We start from the raw sequence: 16,647 nt of genomic DNA on the forward strand, positions 1-16,647 counted from the left end.
CTTGATCAAAGCTGCTTGCAGAGAGCGAGAAGCAGGAGGGACTGTTGCCCCCCCCATCCCCACAGCAAACCCACCGCAGGAAGACAGACTCCATCGAACTTTGCCTCAAGACTCCATTCACTGTTTGCTGACACTTCACTGTCACAGCCGAGCGTTCCGACAATCCGCTTGTCCGTGTCCTGACAACTGTCTGAAAGCTTGTCCCTGTGGGAATTCCTGACGTTGCGGCTCCACCGATCCATGCAAATCCACCCTACGTTCGACCCGTGTGTCGCACCCTCGCTGTGACTCCTGCACCGACCACATCTGGGAGCGCCACATGGTAGAATTCAAACGCTCCAGAATCCGCCAACAAAAACTGGCTCAACGCTGCAAAGGAGACTTTTCCAGGACTGGCTGGAATACAGCAGCTGTAAATGTGCCACAGGCCACGTCGAGGGAGGATTTTGAGACACTGACGTCTCTCTACAAGGTTACTTTACTGAATCTGTTGTGATTTTATTAGATTAATATATGAGGTCTGAAGTAATTTGATGGCTAACAGAGCATCTCAGTATTAATAATCCAAGCTGCAGCCCAGGCGCTCAGTTCAGATTTAATCCTGCCCATTGGGAGATTGTTCTCATCACCACCATTTTCACACTGCATTGGAAAAAATGGAGGTCAAGAGTCCGCCATTATGCAAAGGCGAGGGTAGCTTCATGCATGCTAATCCGCTCCACGCGTTGATGTTCACACCGGAAACTGTGACGACGGGGCAAATTTTTGATAGTCGGAGACTGGGAAAAAAAGAGAAAAGTTGCAGGAGTTTTGTGTCACAGCCTTCGGAGCATCAATCAAAAACAAACCCCCTCGGAGAAAAGTCCCCCCGCAGTGATCCCAACACTTCAAACGATGTATTTTCTCCTCTCTTTCAGGAATTACAAGGATAAAGAAAATAAAATACCAGATGCAACTCGTCTCTATTTAAAGACTGCTGCAGTTCAGCATTTACATAACTTTAATTTAGTCTCTAATTAAAGCCCCAGAGAATCTCAGGAAGACTAGAATTCAGAATAATTAAGGGGGAAAGATGAGCGGAACAACAAACGAGACTTCTTTGCCGAAAGTCTAACAGCACAGGTGTAACTTTCTGTTCACAGAACGCTATTGTGTGTGTTCCTAATGTCTTCTAATACGGGGGAGGGTTCCGAGGTGTTTTGCTTCATCATTTACTTGCTGATTGCTCCACTGAGGAAAAACGCCTCGTTTCTGGATTGCTTTCAATTAAAAGGAAGCTTTTCAGAGGGAAAAAATGGCCGTTCTCCTGTGAACTTTAGACTGAAATAAGGTGTTCCTGCTTTATATCACGTCCAGAGGCAGCGTCATCCCTGACGAAAGTGTCTGGCGTATTAAACGCCACCTCACTGGAGGCTACTACTCATAATCAACTACAACAAACCCGTAAGACCCCCCCTGAGATGGTGCCTTCTGGCTGTAATTTTCTTCCGACACAGCCAATGTGCATTTCTAACGCCTCGAATAAACAAACGGTTTAAATCTTCTCCCTCCAAACCACAAAAGGAAGTTCTGTTCCTAAAAGAAGATAAATAAAGAGGACTGGCGGGATCGTCGGTGCTTTTGGTGAGCGATGTGTTGGGATGAAAACATCGACTGAATCACCGCGAATGATCCTCATCATCATCATCATCATCATCATCATCATCATCATCATCATCATCATCATCATCATCATATCATTACAGCCTTCACTACAGTAGCGGCTGCAGTAGCCAGAAAGGAGAAATGTGCATTTATAGTATCAAGCTCGGGCTCTATAGAGCTCTCAGGGGCTTTAAGAGGCATCCAAACCCCCCATAGAGCGACGTGATGAGTTTGGAAAATAACTGTTTGTGTTAGGATGAGGATTACGCAATAAAGGCTCCAAACATGGCCTATTAAAGCCAAGCTCATTAAGGTGGTTGTGACTCTTCTGAAGTCCTGTATGTATGTGTTATGTTATGTGTATTAACTGCATATTTTAGTTCCAAGTGGATTTGAAAACTGGGAGTATAAGGAAACCTAGACATGGAGCCGCTGCACAAAGACCTGTTGGGGACCTCGATTCTTCCCTTCTGCTGTCTCCAGCGCTGGATCCTTCATCTCTCTCACTGCTTCCCATCCCATCTTTGTTCCCACATCAACATGCATGACAAACCACAGAATTAAGACTTTGCTTGATCGCGTTTGTATCAGATGCAGCAGAGTTTGCATCTGGGCAGCTCAAAGGGATTCAGCTTTGGGGGCCCACATTCTGAAGCTGACCTGAAGACTGTGCATTCCGGTTGTTGTACACTCCGCAAATCTGCCACAAATTCCTGGTTGTCTCAACGTCCCTGGATTATCAGGATCTGTCCCTGACCTTGGTTGTAGCGTGCGTCCCTTGTTGGTCGATGCATGTTATATCTTGTGAATTCTCCAATGTGCTTGGCTGTAGACTCGAACATAGTGTTGCATATCCTGTCTGGTAAACATCCTCTGTCCAAATGAGGAAAACTCCCAGAAAACAGGGCCTAGCTAATAATCCCCGGGGAAATGTGGGTGTCACATTTGGCTGAGCTTAAAATCCTTTGACACTTAAAAAACGTCTAATGAGCCTGGCATCATGACAAGATTAACAATGTACAAGACGTATTTTGAGACGTCTCTACATTACCGCTAAAAGGCCCGAATATTAATGATTCATTCGTTTTTTATTCGAAAAGTATGTAGAGGGAACGTATCGCATGCTTTTAAGGGACAGTTTGTGCTCCCAATCTCAGCTCTGCGGGGCTCAGAGGAAAATAATAAAAAAACAGCTCTCTGAACCCAACAGAGATGGTTACACTTCCCTCTGCCTCTTGTGACATTTCTCCATGTTAATTATTCATCTTTCCTCCCACTAAAGGGGGGGGGACTGACTGTTTTCTTGGAAAAAGAAGAAAGGAGGAGCACTCTCCAGCCCTTCCCTGCTCACTCCCTTGATCTTGTGATGGGCCGTTTTCATCGCCATGAGAACGGAGGCAGCGGCCTTTGCCCCCACCCTGGGGGGTCCGGCTGCTTTTGAGCGATCCGGAGATACAGCTCGCTATCGTTTGACGCCTTTGTTGTTCGAAGATAGAAGCGCTCAGGTGTGTGCCGAAAGGTCTGGCTTCCTGCCCCCACCCAGAGCCGCTTGTGACATTTAGCGGGACAAAAAACGAAACCTTTGACGAGTTCTCTCTTAAAAATACCCGTTTAAGACCCTCATTTTTTCCTGGAATCCTTTTATTTTTTTTTACTTTCAGCCTGCTGCGGGGAGTTAATGCTTTGATTAAAGATACTTTAAAGGCATTTTTTCCTTCCACATGCTTTGATGTATAAGCCCTTCATGAGAGCCTCCTCAGACAAACAGAGAGAGCGAGCGAGTGGAGATCCTTTAGCCTTTGCCCACTCCCTATTCACATCTGCGCTATCCGTGGCGGCACGCTAAGATGGCAGCAGTTTCACGGATCAGGAGGGAAAGAGCGTGCGGGCCTTGCTTTTTTTTTCACTGGCAGATTTTCAGGCAGGCACCCAGAAGAACCCTGCAGTTGACTGAGTTGGAGCAAATCCATCAGAGGCTTGACTGAACTGTATTCGTTTAAAGAGCGCCCGGCTGAGCTCCTCAGTGCTGTTTGCTCAGAAGAAGACTCCTCTGTTCCCCAGATGCGGGCTAAGTTGCTAATAATGATCCTGGGAATGTTTGCTCACTTTGCCCAAAGCAGCCTCATTATGGCTCTAAGGCCCCCCATGCTTTATCTTTGAAGACCGACAGATTATGCAGCATATCATTAATACACATTGTTCCCTTTAAATGTGTGTGGGGTTCTGAATAAGTGGAAAAAAATCTGACGGAGCTGTGCATTACAGATAAGAGGCACTTTTTTGCTGACTCGCAACTCCTCTTTATGTACATCTGGCTCCTAATACATGCGTATTGCATTGCATAGTTCATCAATTAATCGTTTTGTGGATTTTTAAAATGATCTTGCTGTCACACAACCAAACCATTTTATATTGCACATGCCAGTATGTACACATGCTCCATATACATATAGAGTAGGCTCAGAGTTTAAAACATCTAAAAGGATCTGCAAATGGTGCTGTACTCCCTACATGTAGCTAATGTGCGATGATGTTAGGCATATAAATTATGTGTCGTTATGCTTCAATCCGAGCTGTCAGCTGCGGCTAACGTAGCAAACATTAGCACTCACTTGGATTTGCCCTTTTCCCCGCCTGTCAAAGTAGGTCTACCCCGTTGAAGTATCTGAAGTATTAACGCTACTTTCCATGAGGCATCACTAGTGTTACAGTGGCTCTGCCAATCGCTTGATTTCCTCTCCACAAGCTGTCACACACATCCAACATGCTTCCACCGCACGTCCCAGTGGTCATTTGGACTGAATGTAGTCCTGCTCTTTTTCTGCTGATGCCCCTGCCAGTATGAACCTAAAGCCACCGCAGAGGCTCGCTAAGTGGTTAGCTCACGCTAATTAAAATGCAGCTTGAATGATGTCATTTAAAAACTGTGGATGTACCTTTTCAAATGCGCTTGGTTCCCTGTTACCTTTTGTGTTTTTTCAATCACTTTCCATAAGCATGTATGTATCTAAGTAAGTAATTACCAATCTTAAACATCTCTGACACACCAACTTTAACATATGAATCACCTCATCATAGACTCCAGTCTTATTTATCTCCTTGTCAGGGTTACAATAAACATCAAGTGATCCGAGACATGTGTTCTGTCTGATATGAATGAAATATTGACTTTGCTTTTAGAATTATTCATGGAAACATAATTTAGCACAGAAAAGGAAGCCTAATGTCTGCTACAAGTGCTCCAGTGACAGTGATTACTATGGGCTGTAGCTTCTGGAAGTTGGATGGATGGATGGATGGATGGATGGATGGATGGATGGATGGATGGATGGATGGATGATGGATGGATGGATGGATGGATGGATGGATGGATGGATGGATGGATGGATGGATGGGCGGACGGACAGAGGGACGGACGGATGGGTGCATTTTTCAGAAGCAGATTAAGGTCATGGAGGCAAGACTGGGTCCTCTCAACACAAGAACATTAGAGAAAGTCAGATAGAGATAAGGGTAAAAAAGAATTCACCACAAGGATTCCAGAAGTCTTGCAAGTCAGTCAAGGGTTCTTTAAAGAGAAAAAAATGCAATAATAACCATTGCTGGAGTACGTTTAAACTGCTCATGTCATTCTCCACATTCTTCCAAATTCCACCCTAGAAGAGGTGCACCCTGGTGCTTCTTTACAGTAAAAAAACCCACAAGTTCAGGTTATTCCTCATGGTCATCTCATTCACAGACTTGCTTTAGTTTTTAAAAAAAGCAAAGGTCAGACATGTGAAATGTAACACTCTGGAGCTAAATTCAGCTTTCGCCATAGCAACACATAGGGTTTAATCCGCAATCCTACAGGCCGATGCTTTCAAGTTTGGGGAACTTACTGTTTTAAACTACGCCCTCCAGGCCAATAAAAGAAAAAGATTTTGCTCAAGTGGGAGGATTAGACTCATAAAATCATGCAGGAGAAGAATGACAGCTAGCAAAGCATCACATTCAATATCATCAGAAATTAACCCTCAGGGTGGAAAGCCTGAGCCAAGAAATGACAGGAGATATAGAGGGAAAAGGAGGGAAAGGGGGAGAGAGCACCCCACTCAGACAAACGCTAGGAGACTTGGCAGGCCTGTAAGGCTGTAATTCGAAGAGAAGAGTGCATTAATATTTAGAGGTGCTCTCAGGTAAAACAAAATGAGTCGAGCAGCTCGAGCTTGACAGAAGGGGACTGGAAACAGACAGGGTCTAAAGCTCCACTGGGTATGCGGCTGTCACACAGACAGAGCCACAGTAGAAGGGCAGAAGACACCGAGAGTCAGTTTAACGAGCAGCGGCCATGACACAGACACAGTGTCAGACAGGGGGAACTTCACCACTACAGCAAATCTACCCAGAAACAGGCAAACTACAGCAAAGACAGGTCGGAAATGACACAAACATGCTGACTCAAACAACTGAGAACAATACTACTTAATAGTAATCCAACAGAGTCCAAAGAACAAGTTGTTATTTTGACCTTCTCACAACTCAACACATCACTTAAGGACCACCTTAAGTGAGCCGGTCTTCGAAAATGTGTTTTTTTCTCACTCTCTCCAAATCGAACCAGAAATATCCACGCGGAGCTCAAATGGAAGTCTACCACAACAATTTTGATGAGGGTTGTCGTATCTATCCCAGGGTCTTGAATAACCGTATATCTGCTGACACATCAAAGACAAATTAACAAGAGATTACTGATAGAGAGAGAAGGGAGGAAAAAAGCCTTGACAGGGAGCACAGCACAATGACACATGTTTGATCACAGGCATGTGACACCATTACATCTAAGCAAGGGCATTGAGATGGTCTCGCTGACCCCTCAAACCCTCCATTCCAGGGTAATGAGAGGAATGAAATAGAGATGGTCAGACCAAAAGGTCTCCACATCTCATGGCCCTCCAGCACTGTTTGCCTTTAATAAGGTCGCAAAGAGTTCAGCACTCATTGAGCGAGAGGTGGCATTGGAATTACTCGGTTCTCGACACGTCCCTACGATGCAAAAAAATGAGACCTGCATTAAAAGCATGCACGGGGGTGCCGGAAATATGTTTAATTCAGGGAAGGAAACATGTTTTTCACATTCACCGCGGTCCTTTTTTTAGAATCAAACAAGGGTGCAGCACGCAGCAGAGATGCCATCTTTCATGCGACAGGACCATCCAACCTGCGTTAGAAATTAATTCCTGGTCCACAGGTTGTTGGGTCTAATATCCTGCCAGGCATGAACAATTTGAGTGCACATTCTTTTGTCAAAGCTTTTTTTGGAGGAAAAATAACTCCAAAAGGATGCATCTAGAGTAAAGTGCCATGAGGGAATGCTGTCTTGCCACTTCCTTTACTCCTCAGTCAAACTTTAAACCCCCCCTTATACAATCATTCGGTCCATAAGTTGTTTATTCTCCTAAACCCAAAAAGAGCTACACCACAATTTCGTACTGGCGGGAAGAGAGAGAGAATGAAGGATACATCAGCAGGCTGCTGATGGGAGGCACCATAAAAAGTGACCGGGCCCGGTGGAGAGGGCCGAGAATTGCTCCAGTTCTCATACATATCGTAATTACTGGCAGAATTGCTGGAAATTGCAGCGATCTCTGCTCCTGCAGGGCAATCTAGTGCAGATGGAGTGTCTGCCACTGCTGCCGCAGTCAAAGGCTTAGGCGGGGGCTGGAGGTCGTGGCATCGCTAAGACCTCTGCTGGCTGACAGGCTGCGTCTCTGGACAGCCGGCATCAGCGTGTCAGACCAACCGAAGAGGAATCACGGCCCTGAATAATTGAGTGGATATGAATGCAGCGTTGGAGAGGCTTTAACTGAAAACACTTACATGTGCTGTAAATAATGGATTGCACTGGATTTAGGTCCTCAGAGATATTTGTAGTTTATATTAGTCTTTTGCAGTGATATATATTTCTTTATATTGCCTGACAGCTGGTTCCCACCGTCACATTCATCATTTCTCCTAGCTGGCATTTTAATCCAAATGAAACAAATACAGACAAACCATATGCCCTCACACTGAAGTCATAAACAGAGTTGTATATAAAGACTTTAGACGGAGAAATCCATAGTCATGTGACTTTAGGCTCGCAGTCAATTCAATTCAACTTTATTTACACAGCATCTGCTACAATCAAAATTGTCTCTAGGCGTTTAGAGAGACCCAGAGCTTGACCCTCAAACAAGCAGCAGTTGTAGCAGGAAGAAACCTTGAGCAGGACCAGGCTCACATCAGGTGATCATCATGCTGATGGCAGAGGAGAAGGTGGGTAGGATGGAAAGAGTATATCAACACAGCACACAAATAGCAAATACGGCTACTGTTGCTTGACACAAGGTGGGGTAATTTTCAGATGATACACAGAACCAGTTCTTTCTTGTCTTCAACTCTACAAATAAAGAACCGTGATTTGATCGATACGAGATGAAGAAGCACCACTATTAAGAGGTGATGCTTGAAGAAAATTGAAGCAATGTTATAGCACGCAAACCTCACCATTTGCTGATTAATGTTTTGTCACAGCCAGTTTTTAAAAATTCTCTTTAATCTGCCAGAAAAATTCTGGCAAGAAAGAAGAAAGAAGGATAGAAAGAGGCGTGAGAAAGAGGCCACTAGATCTCACAGCCGACAGTTATCTAAAGTCCTGATATCAATTAATTTGGGGTGTTAAAGGAACATCATTATGAGATGTTATTACTCATATCAGCACGATATCAACGTAAGTCACACGGGTTAGCTTATGCAGCTACAGACTAGGAGGAGAAATGTTCGTTTGGTGAAAGTACTGACAAACCCACACTGCTGTCGGTTGTTGGGGGGGTCTTGCACGAAGCAACCTTCGCAGTGGCTCTGTCCTAATGGCAGCAATTATGTGAAAAGCTCACACTGAAACATCTGAAATTACGCCGAGTCATTGTGCGACTTTGTCACAGACTGCTGTGCTGGTCCCTCCACATGAAAGGCCACCGTGTGTAACTATCAGTGCATGTTAACACCGGCCAACACACATTAATACACACAACTTTTGCGTCACCTTTGCGTTAGATGGTATCAAACTAAACTGAAGACTGAACACAAAGCTGATGAAAATGAACTGAGGCACGACTGAAATTCCAGAAAGCACAACCTTTTGTCGAGCACAGGATTAGTTAACGCATGGATTCACCTTAAAAAAGAACTCTAATGTCTAATAAAGATAGCAACCTACACGGACATTTAAATGTGTTTTATGGTGTTGTTTTTCAAACTGGTTGGTTCAGGGATTTGAGGAAGTGTTTGCGAGTTTGGGGTTTTTGCTTTTTAAGCACAGAGCACAGCCATCTGCAGAATAGTCTCTTATTCTTTCCCTTTTTCTCAAGCGAATCCAGAAGATCACTGAAATCTTCTTGAAGATGCCAGGTCTTGAAGATGTTGGGTCTCACACTCTTTGGACGGCTCGTCTTCCTTTCTAGCCTATTCCTGCTCCAGCCTCTCCTCCAGGTCCTGTCGCTTCTCCTCCCACGGCTTCAACTACCAGGATCTGGAGTCTCTGTTCTTTGCCTGAGTGTTGTTTCCTCATTGCCTCGTCTCAAAGGGGCCGTCCTAGTGGTCTCTGTGTCTGTATCAGCCAGACCTTATTTAACCTGACTTACTCCCATCCCAGTTCGTGGCTGAGCTCTGCAGCTCATTGTTGACTTTCTTTAATTGACGGACTGCAGAGGAGCTCGTATACAGCCTGGTTGTCTGGTCATGACCTTCCTGCAAAGTAGCAACCTTTACTGTCATTGCGTCTCAAAGGGGGCTTTCAGTTTTGTCCAGTCTGGCTTTGCATGTGCACAGGCGCGTGCATGCATTTACCATTTATATTTGCAGTATAATCATGAAACAAGTTATGGAATGTTGCTCAGACCCAAGTCCTTTGTATGATGCACATGTTCAATATTATTTTATGCTTTGCTTCCTTCTTCATATTATTTTTCACTACATTTTTCTGCACTCACAATCACACTGATTCACTCTCCTGCTGATGCACTATCAAAGTTCTAGATTTCCAGGAACTGCAGATATGAACAAGTCATGTAGGTATGCATTCACACAAGGCCGTTTCTTCTCCGACTTATTGAAGAGCAGAATAATAAATCTCCCAGCGTGATCGATACTCCATCTCCACCCTTCTGGCCTAACCTGTGAGTGGTGGAAGGCAATGGCCTTTGACCCTCACTGCTGTCAGGGAAAGGAATCAGCGACTGTGGCACGGATGAGGGCAGAGACCAAGGGTGGTTTCAACTCACATCCGCGGTAATTGCTGAGCTGTTCACACCTCTGGCTTTGTTTCAAGGTAATCAGCGGCTCATGTGCATCTTGAGGAAGAGGTACTGGTCTGTTGTTGACCTCTGGGAAATGTTTCCTTTTATACATCATTCCCTCTAGCTTCAACTACTAACAGATGAAACATTAGGAATAAATAAACATACAAAATGACAGGAAGTGTGATGTTCTTTGGCTGAGCACCAGCACGCTGATGACTGGTGAGTAACTGGGAGAACAGAAATACCAGAGGGTAGAGGAGTGTAGTGTTTATATTTAGAAGATGACAAAATGTCTTCAAACTGGAAGGATCTAAGGGAATGACAAGGGAATTGGTCCTTTCTGAGGGTGTCAGTCATTAAGTGCATGTGTGTGATTTTAACTTTACCTTACATCATCATTAACATGTCGGGGGAAACCAAGGCCCTAACATTATTATCCTTATTTAGGGAAGCTCATGGAATCATTCCGCCTCAGCTGGTTCCTCTTAAATTTAGTGACCTCATTTTCAATAAAGCCAACAGAAGTTTTAAAGCAGCTGCTCGGTTGCAAGTGTCTTTATCTTTGGTATTTTTCTGTCACACTGTTGTGCTAGACAGTGTGTTCTCTCCAGACCAAGAATGAAAACCCTCTTGCTGAGTGCAGCTTCTCTGCCTCTTAGCGAGGAAGTTGTTTTCCTTAGACTTGCTGCTGGAGTGCCCTTTTTACCCGAGCTCCTTGATTATGTATTTTATTGTATCCTTATCTATTTGCTTATTTACAAATTTCTCACAAGGGAGACAAATGTAGACACTTTTATACCCCTGAACAAATGAGTACGTACAAATGAAAATGGTTGTCTGTGTGTTTTCGTGTGCCCATTCCCGCCTCATTTTGAAAGCCTTTTCTTGGTGAAAAATTTCTACTCGCTCACTTAAATGATGCAAACAACCAAACTTGTCAAACTCACATTTCCTTGATTATAGTTATCATCCTCTCCTCCTTGGGAAGTTTGCATACCCACATCAATGTGTTGTTTTTTTGCAGATGACCCCCCTGTAATCACATGAGCTCACAATGCTGGAGGGGGGATGAGAGCTCAATTATACCATAAGCCCTATATGGAATTGGTTGGCACTGGAATTTTCAGCAGCAGTTTGCTAAATTTAGCACCAGGAAAATCTGGTGTATTTTTGAGGGTATCTCAAAATTATGGCCAAGAATGAAGGTTTTTGTATCTATCAAGTCTGTTTTTACTTCCAGTTTATCAAATGAGGAAGCTTGGCAAGATCTTACACGTCAAACACTGCCCCCAGTTCCACTTTCCTTCATTGAAAATAAAAGACAGCTCATGGTAGCTGGTGGGTTTTACAAATATTCCACCTAGATATGGAGAGAATTTCACACTAAACTTGCATGTAGCGGGGTGCAACTTCAGCTAGCCACTTTATAAACTACTTGTGTAAACTTTATCCATGTGTTGGCCTTAATTTTCATCTCGGTGTGCAGCCCACAGTAGAACCTGACCTAGCTGGGGGCGAGAAAGTTAAGGCAATGCATGTACAACATGAGCAATGATGATGGTCTTCTGGGGTGAGAAGGTCATGTAAAAATGCAACAGTGGTTACGATCTCAGTCAATCTTTGATATCTGATTGAAAACAATACAATTATGCTAACATGTGACACTGGACCATCTGGTTATGCAGGGTGGGAAATGACAGATTCCATCAGAGGAGAAAGAAGATGATTCATAACGTTTTCATCAGCTTTTAGCTCTCTAAGCCTGGGGCTGGAAGATGTTTGTTTAAAGGATTTTAATAAGGCTTGTTTTCAGCTTTGTCTTCTCCAGCTGGCTTATTAAACAGCTGAGTAACTGTATTAGCATTTCTGCAATATCTCCTCTTCAGCGACAGGCTCACCCAGAGGCATTATGTTTCCGTCTGTCCGTCTGCTCTCATAAACATGATATCTCTGCAGTAGCTCGGGGATATTTCTTTGCACAGCCTTCTGCTTGAACTCAAAGATGAACTGATTTTGGCCAAATCCACATAGGAGGACTTCCAGGACGAGTCTTTCATAATGTCTGGCACATGTACGTGTCTGTTTTGATTCAAGTATGAAATGGTTTGAAGCTTCAAGGTTTTAGCATCACAGCCAAAAAGTTGGCACGACACGTGAAAATAGATTTGAATTTGCTATCTCATGATATAGGGCAACATATTTTTCTAATTGAAAGATCAAATATATAAAGGGTTCAGAAACAACACTCCAATCAAACCTTAAAGGGGATACACACATAAAGATTTTCTAATGTTAAGAGATTTATCATGTTAGAGCCCCTAAGCATGAGTTTCGATGGTACTGTGTGTGGTGTGCTCCGATGATCGAAACACGGCTCCCTGACACATCGAGATTCCGTCAGACCACCAATCTAAAATCTCCTCTCCAAGCCAGAACTTTCACGTGATCACAAACAATATAGCAAAAAGGAAAAAAGAAGAAACATGGCGACAACTGGAAAACACAACACGCAAACTAGAAGAGGGCAAACAAGGAGAGGGAAGGATGGTAGTCTTGGGACTATTTTTAATGGAAAAATCCTCAAAGACTGTTGAGAAAGTCCTGGAGTAGCGCAAACATGCTTTTTATTTATGCCTGCTTCCTTCTGCTTCAGTCAACTCGCTTCTTGATTGGATACTTTTCGTTCCAGGTCGCTGTTCATGCAACCATGACTCGGGAGTCGCAGCTTTCCCCACACACAAAGATTTTTGGTAGTAAATATTGAACAGGGTTACTATTTACAATTGACGACCCTGACCTTTTTCAGAGCCGATCAGCGGGACAAATTCACTCTTAGCACTCTTCAGACCACCAGATGATCTTTTAGGGTAATCTTAGTGTCAGGGTTGTTGTCCTGCAGGGGGTGGTGTGGGGCACAATTGGTGGCAGCTGGCACTGCTGGCAGGCACACCTGTAGGCAATTTACATCGGGCTGCCTAATTAAGCAGGTTGCGCCTGCCTGTCAGTGTCAGGGTGTCTGTTAGTGGTCCTCGTCGTGGGCTGGTGTTCTGTGTCTCCTGGAGGGCTGCCCCTGTTCCCTGGGTGCTCCGCAGTCCTGGTGGGCTGCCCTTGTGTGCTCCGTGTTCCTCGTGTTCTTTGTGTGCCCCCTCCCCCCTGTAAATAAAGCTATTTGACCATTTTACCACTGTGTCCTGGCCTGCGTTCGGGTCCTAATCAACTTATCCGTGACACTTAGAAAACAAAGGATAGTTGGCGTTTGCCCTCCTTGGTTGTGAAGGGGTAAACATACCCGATTAGGGATTTGATTAATGAGTGAACCCAGTGAAGTTCTTTTGATTCTCTACAGTAGCAACAAATGATCTCCTTTCATAGTTTGTATCTAGTTTTTGGAAGCTAAAGATGCTACCACACATATTTGTTTGCATAGTTACACATTTTGGTGCACCGGCTGAAATACATGTATTTTAGTGTGATTTAAGTACATATTTTCCTGTGAGCTTTAAAAGTCTATATTATAACTCCCAGGACAAGTGGTTTCCTGTCATCAGACCAGTGCAAACTGGTGCTAATCTTGCAAAACTATAACGGAAAATAAGATCATTTTGAAGTTATTTTGCCAACAGACAGACGGCAGGTTTCACACAACATCCTTGGTAAAAGTAATGGTCTCATCAGCATTTAATATATGCAGAAATCTGGCAGAGTTGGACGTGACTGTAATTATTTTCCATTTGTTTCTCTGCAGGATGTATGACACATTTCTATCAAAACACTGTAGAAGAGAAGTCACAAGCCACAATCTCCCGCTGGCCTGACCGGAGTCCATGTTTTGCAGTTACTGATATAAAAGGCACAATCTTTGAAAACAAAAAACAGGCACCCAGCAGAGGGCAGGGGCAGCATTATTTCAGGCTAAGATCAAATTGTGTTTGACTGGACGGAACCCAGTTTATCATGAATCAGGCAGATGCAAGTGTCGTACTTTCTGAATGGTTTTGTCCTATATTGCTTCATTAACCAAAGCCTGGGCCCATTAGGAAAACAGCAAGGGGTTCTGGAGGAGCACTGTGATCTGATTCCGGGGGGCATTGCTGTGTTTTAAAAATAATTATAGCGGCTTGGATGTAAATGAAAAACTTTCTTTGTGCCACGAAACCATTTGGTGAAACAGGGAGACTCTGAAGGGGACATAACAGCACAGAACTATCGTAGCTACAGTTAAGGTATCGTTACTAGAAATCAATGAAATGCAGGAGAAGCCCCAGGGGGGCGCTCCATGGGTAGCTCATGTCATTACCTGGTGCACACGCATGAGGAGAAACATCCTCACACACCCCTGTTGAGGAAGGGTGAAACACCATTTGAGGGGAGGGATGTGCAGATGCAGGCAAATAAACCAGAACTCGATGCTCATCAGTGGATTAGAGATAAGCTTTAGTCCTTTTGATGGATCCATTTGCTTTTATATATCACACAGACCCTGATACCACATCTTAATCCAGAGGAATTTTCATAAAGGGCCAAGAAAAACAAGCATCTGATGTCTCTTGAGTGTGTGGTGGCATCTGCCCACTTGATGTATAATCAGTGGTTGGACTTTAAAGCCTTAGAGAGAAGACATCCGTCCTCCTCACTGGCATCCGTCCTCCTCACTCCTCTTAGAACGTTCCTCGTCTGAGATCTAAGAGAAACAGCACACATCAGCAAACCTCTTGTATTCGCTCAGAGCAGAGCCTGCCAGAGGTCGCACCCACACCTGGCACTTTGCCAGGACTTTCAAACTCCTCCAATCAGGAGCCTGACGGAGACACATGAGGCTCCGTCTCTAACCTCGACGAGCAGCATGAGCCAGCCCTCGGTGACGTTAGCGGGAATGTTGATCGGCAGGAGGGCTGCGGGTTCTCACACCTGCACCAATACTCGTTTGGAACTCGGAAGATGATTTCTAAGAGGGTTCCAAGACGGGCAGCGTCTCTAATTCTGTATATGAGTGTTTCTGCAGGCTGTGACGGAGGCGCACTCTGTTAATCCCCCAGAACAGTGAATGATGAGTGCATGAGTGAAGGAATCTGGCTGTGCTGGCGCCGTGATATTTATCAGGTCAAGCGAGCACTTTGGCAGTTTCTCACACAGACGCGACAGTGGTTGCAGGAAATGAAGAACACGCCAACGACTTTTGCTTTAACGTTGTTTAACTCAGCTACTCCGTTGTTCTTAAATTTTCCGTAAAGAAATTCTACCAAAATGGTGGTCGCCTTTAAGCCTGAGCTCATTTGTATTAAATAAAACATGAATTTGAAATATGAATAACAGCAGAGATGATAACGCGAGAGAGGCCGAAAATGTAATCTGAGTTGACATTCCCTGGAATTCCATTTACAGCTACTGATTATGTTGCTGACCCTCAATGGATGATTGCAAAAATCGTTGGCCCGTCGTAGCAGTTCCAGAAGATGGACTCTTTAATGAAATGATGTCATTGAGCACTTCTACCTCTCCATCTTATAAACTCCCCGAGAAATTCCCAGAAAACTTGAAAATGTCACGGCAAATTGGCTGTCTCAACGTTTGATTGATATTCAGTGCGCGCTAGCACGGGTGTCACCTCCGAGCATCTGTTATTCTTTCCGTGCGAACGTCACTCAGTAATCAGGTTTTCCGATGCAAAAATCAAGAGACAGGACGCAGCAATGACAACAGACACGTTTTGTCTCCTCTTCTTGTTGGAGTTTTCAAAAACACACCAAAGTCTGTTTTGTTTTTAATAAGCTGCAGTCCTTGGAAAACTAGGTTAGGAACCTATAAAACAATTTCAGCTTCTATATTACAGGAAGAAAAGTCTATAGAACAGTCAAATAGAGATTCCTAACAGAGGTTATGGTCACTGTAAAATTACCTTGGCCCAGTTTTATGTTGATTCCAGTGTATCTGCCACTCTGGGACATGTTATTCAGCAACATCACTTCCCAGAAATATATATTTTTTTGGTTCCATTCTACTGTGCCACACAAACAATATCCTGGTAATTGTAATCAGTCCTGCACGACGTCTTTCAATTTGAAGAGGGAATGGAAGAGGTCATAAATAAAAGACTTAACAGGCTTCATGCTTCATTTCTGCTCCACTTCAAATGGAAAACAAGCGTAGGATTTACTCTAAAACTGGATTCTATGTTCAGTGTTGCACTGTTCTCTTTGGCTGTTTCATAGAAGTGATGGTTGAAGTCTGCTCGCACCAGTGCTGAATGAAGGACCCCTCACGTCAGGAGGATGGGACGACGTATCGGCCAGTTAGTGTCATGTGACATTAATGAGTAATACTGATCCGGTGGAGGCTGCTGCAGTAGCTGCAGTCTCTAAGCTGCTGGAGAGCAGGGATCCATTTTTCATCTTTTCACCCTGAGGGTAATCAATGATGGGGGTGACGAGACAACAGCGGACTAAATGAGCAAGGCTACCCTGGACGGTTCAAAACAGCCCCCCCCCACTGATTGTAATTCAGCCCTGCTGAGTCCCGAGCGTTCCCCCGCTCCCGCCCTACTCCCGCTCTGCTTCCACCCTCCACCGCAGGCAGATCTAGCCGACGTTCAAACCTCATATTTTATTAGGGGCTCCAGCCCACGATGGCCTCGGGTCAGCAGAGGCCTGGATCTTCATTAATTCACATTTTACAAACGCTGGGA

The 16,647-nt window shown here is 44.3% G+C and overlaps 1 protein-coding gene across 2 annotated transcripts in view; it reads right to left on the reverse strand.

Annotated features, from left to right (window-relative positions):
• The window catches only part of fibcd1b (fibrinogen C domain containing 1b), a 65,988-nt gene that overhangs the window by 5,656 nt on the left and 43,685 nt on the right, over positions 1 to 16,647 (reverse strand). The window lies entirely within an intron of this gene.

Source organism: Takifugu flavidus, chromosome 20 (genome assembly GCF_003711565.1).
Source record: "Takifugu flavidus isolate HTHZ2018 chromosome 20, ASM371156v2, whole genome shotgun sequence".
NCBI lineage: Eukaryota > Metazoa > Chordata > Actinopteri > Tetraodontiformes > Tetraodontidae > Takifugu > Takifugu flavidus.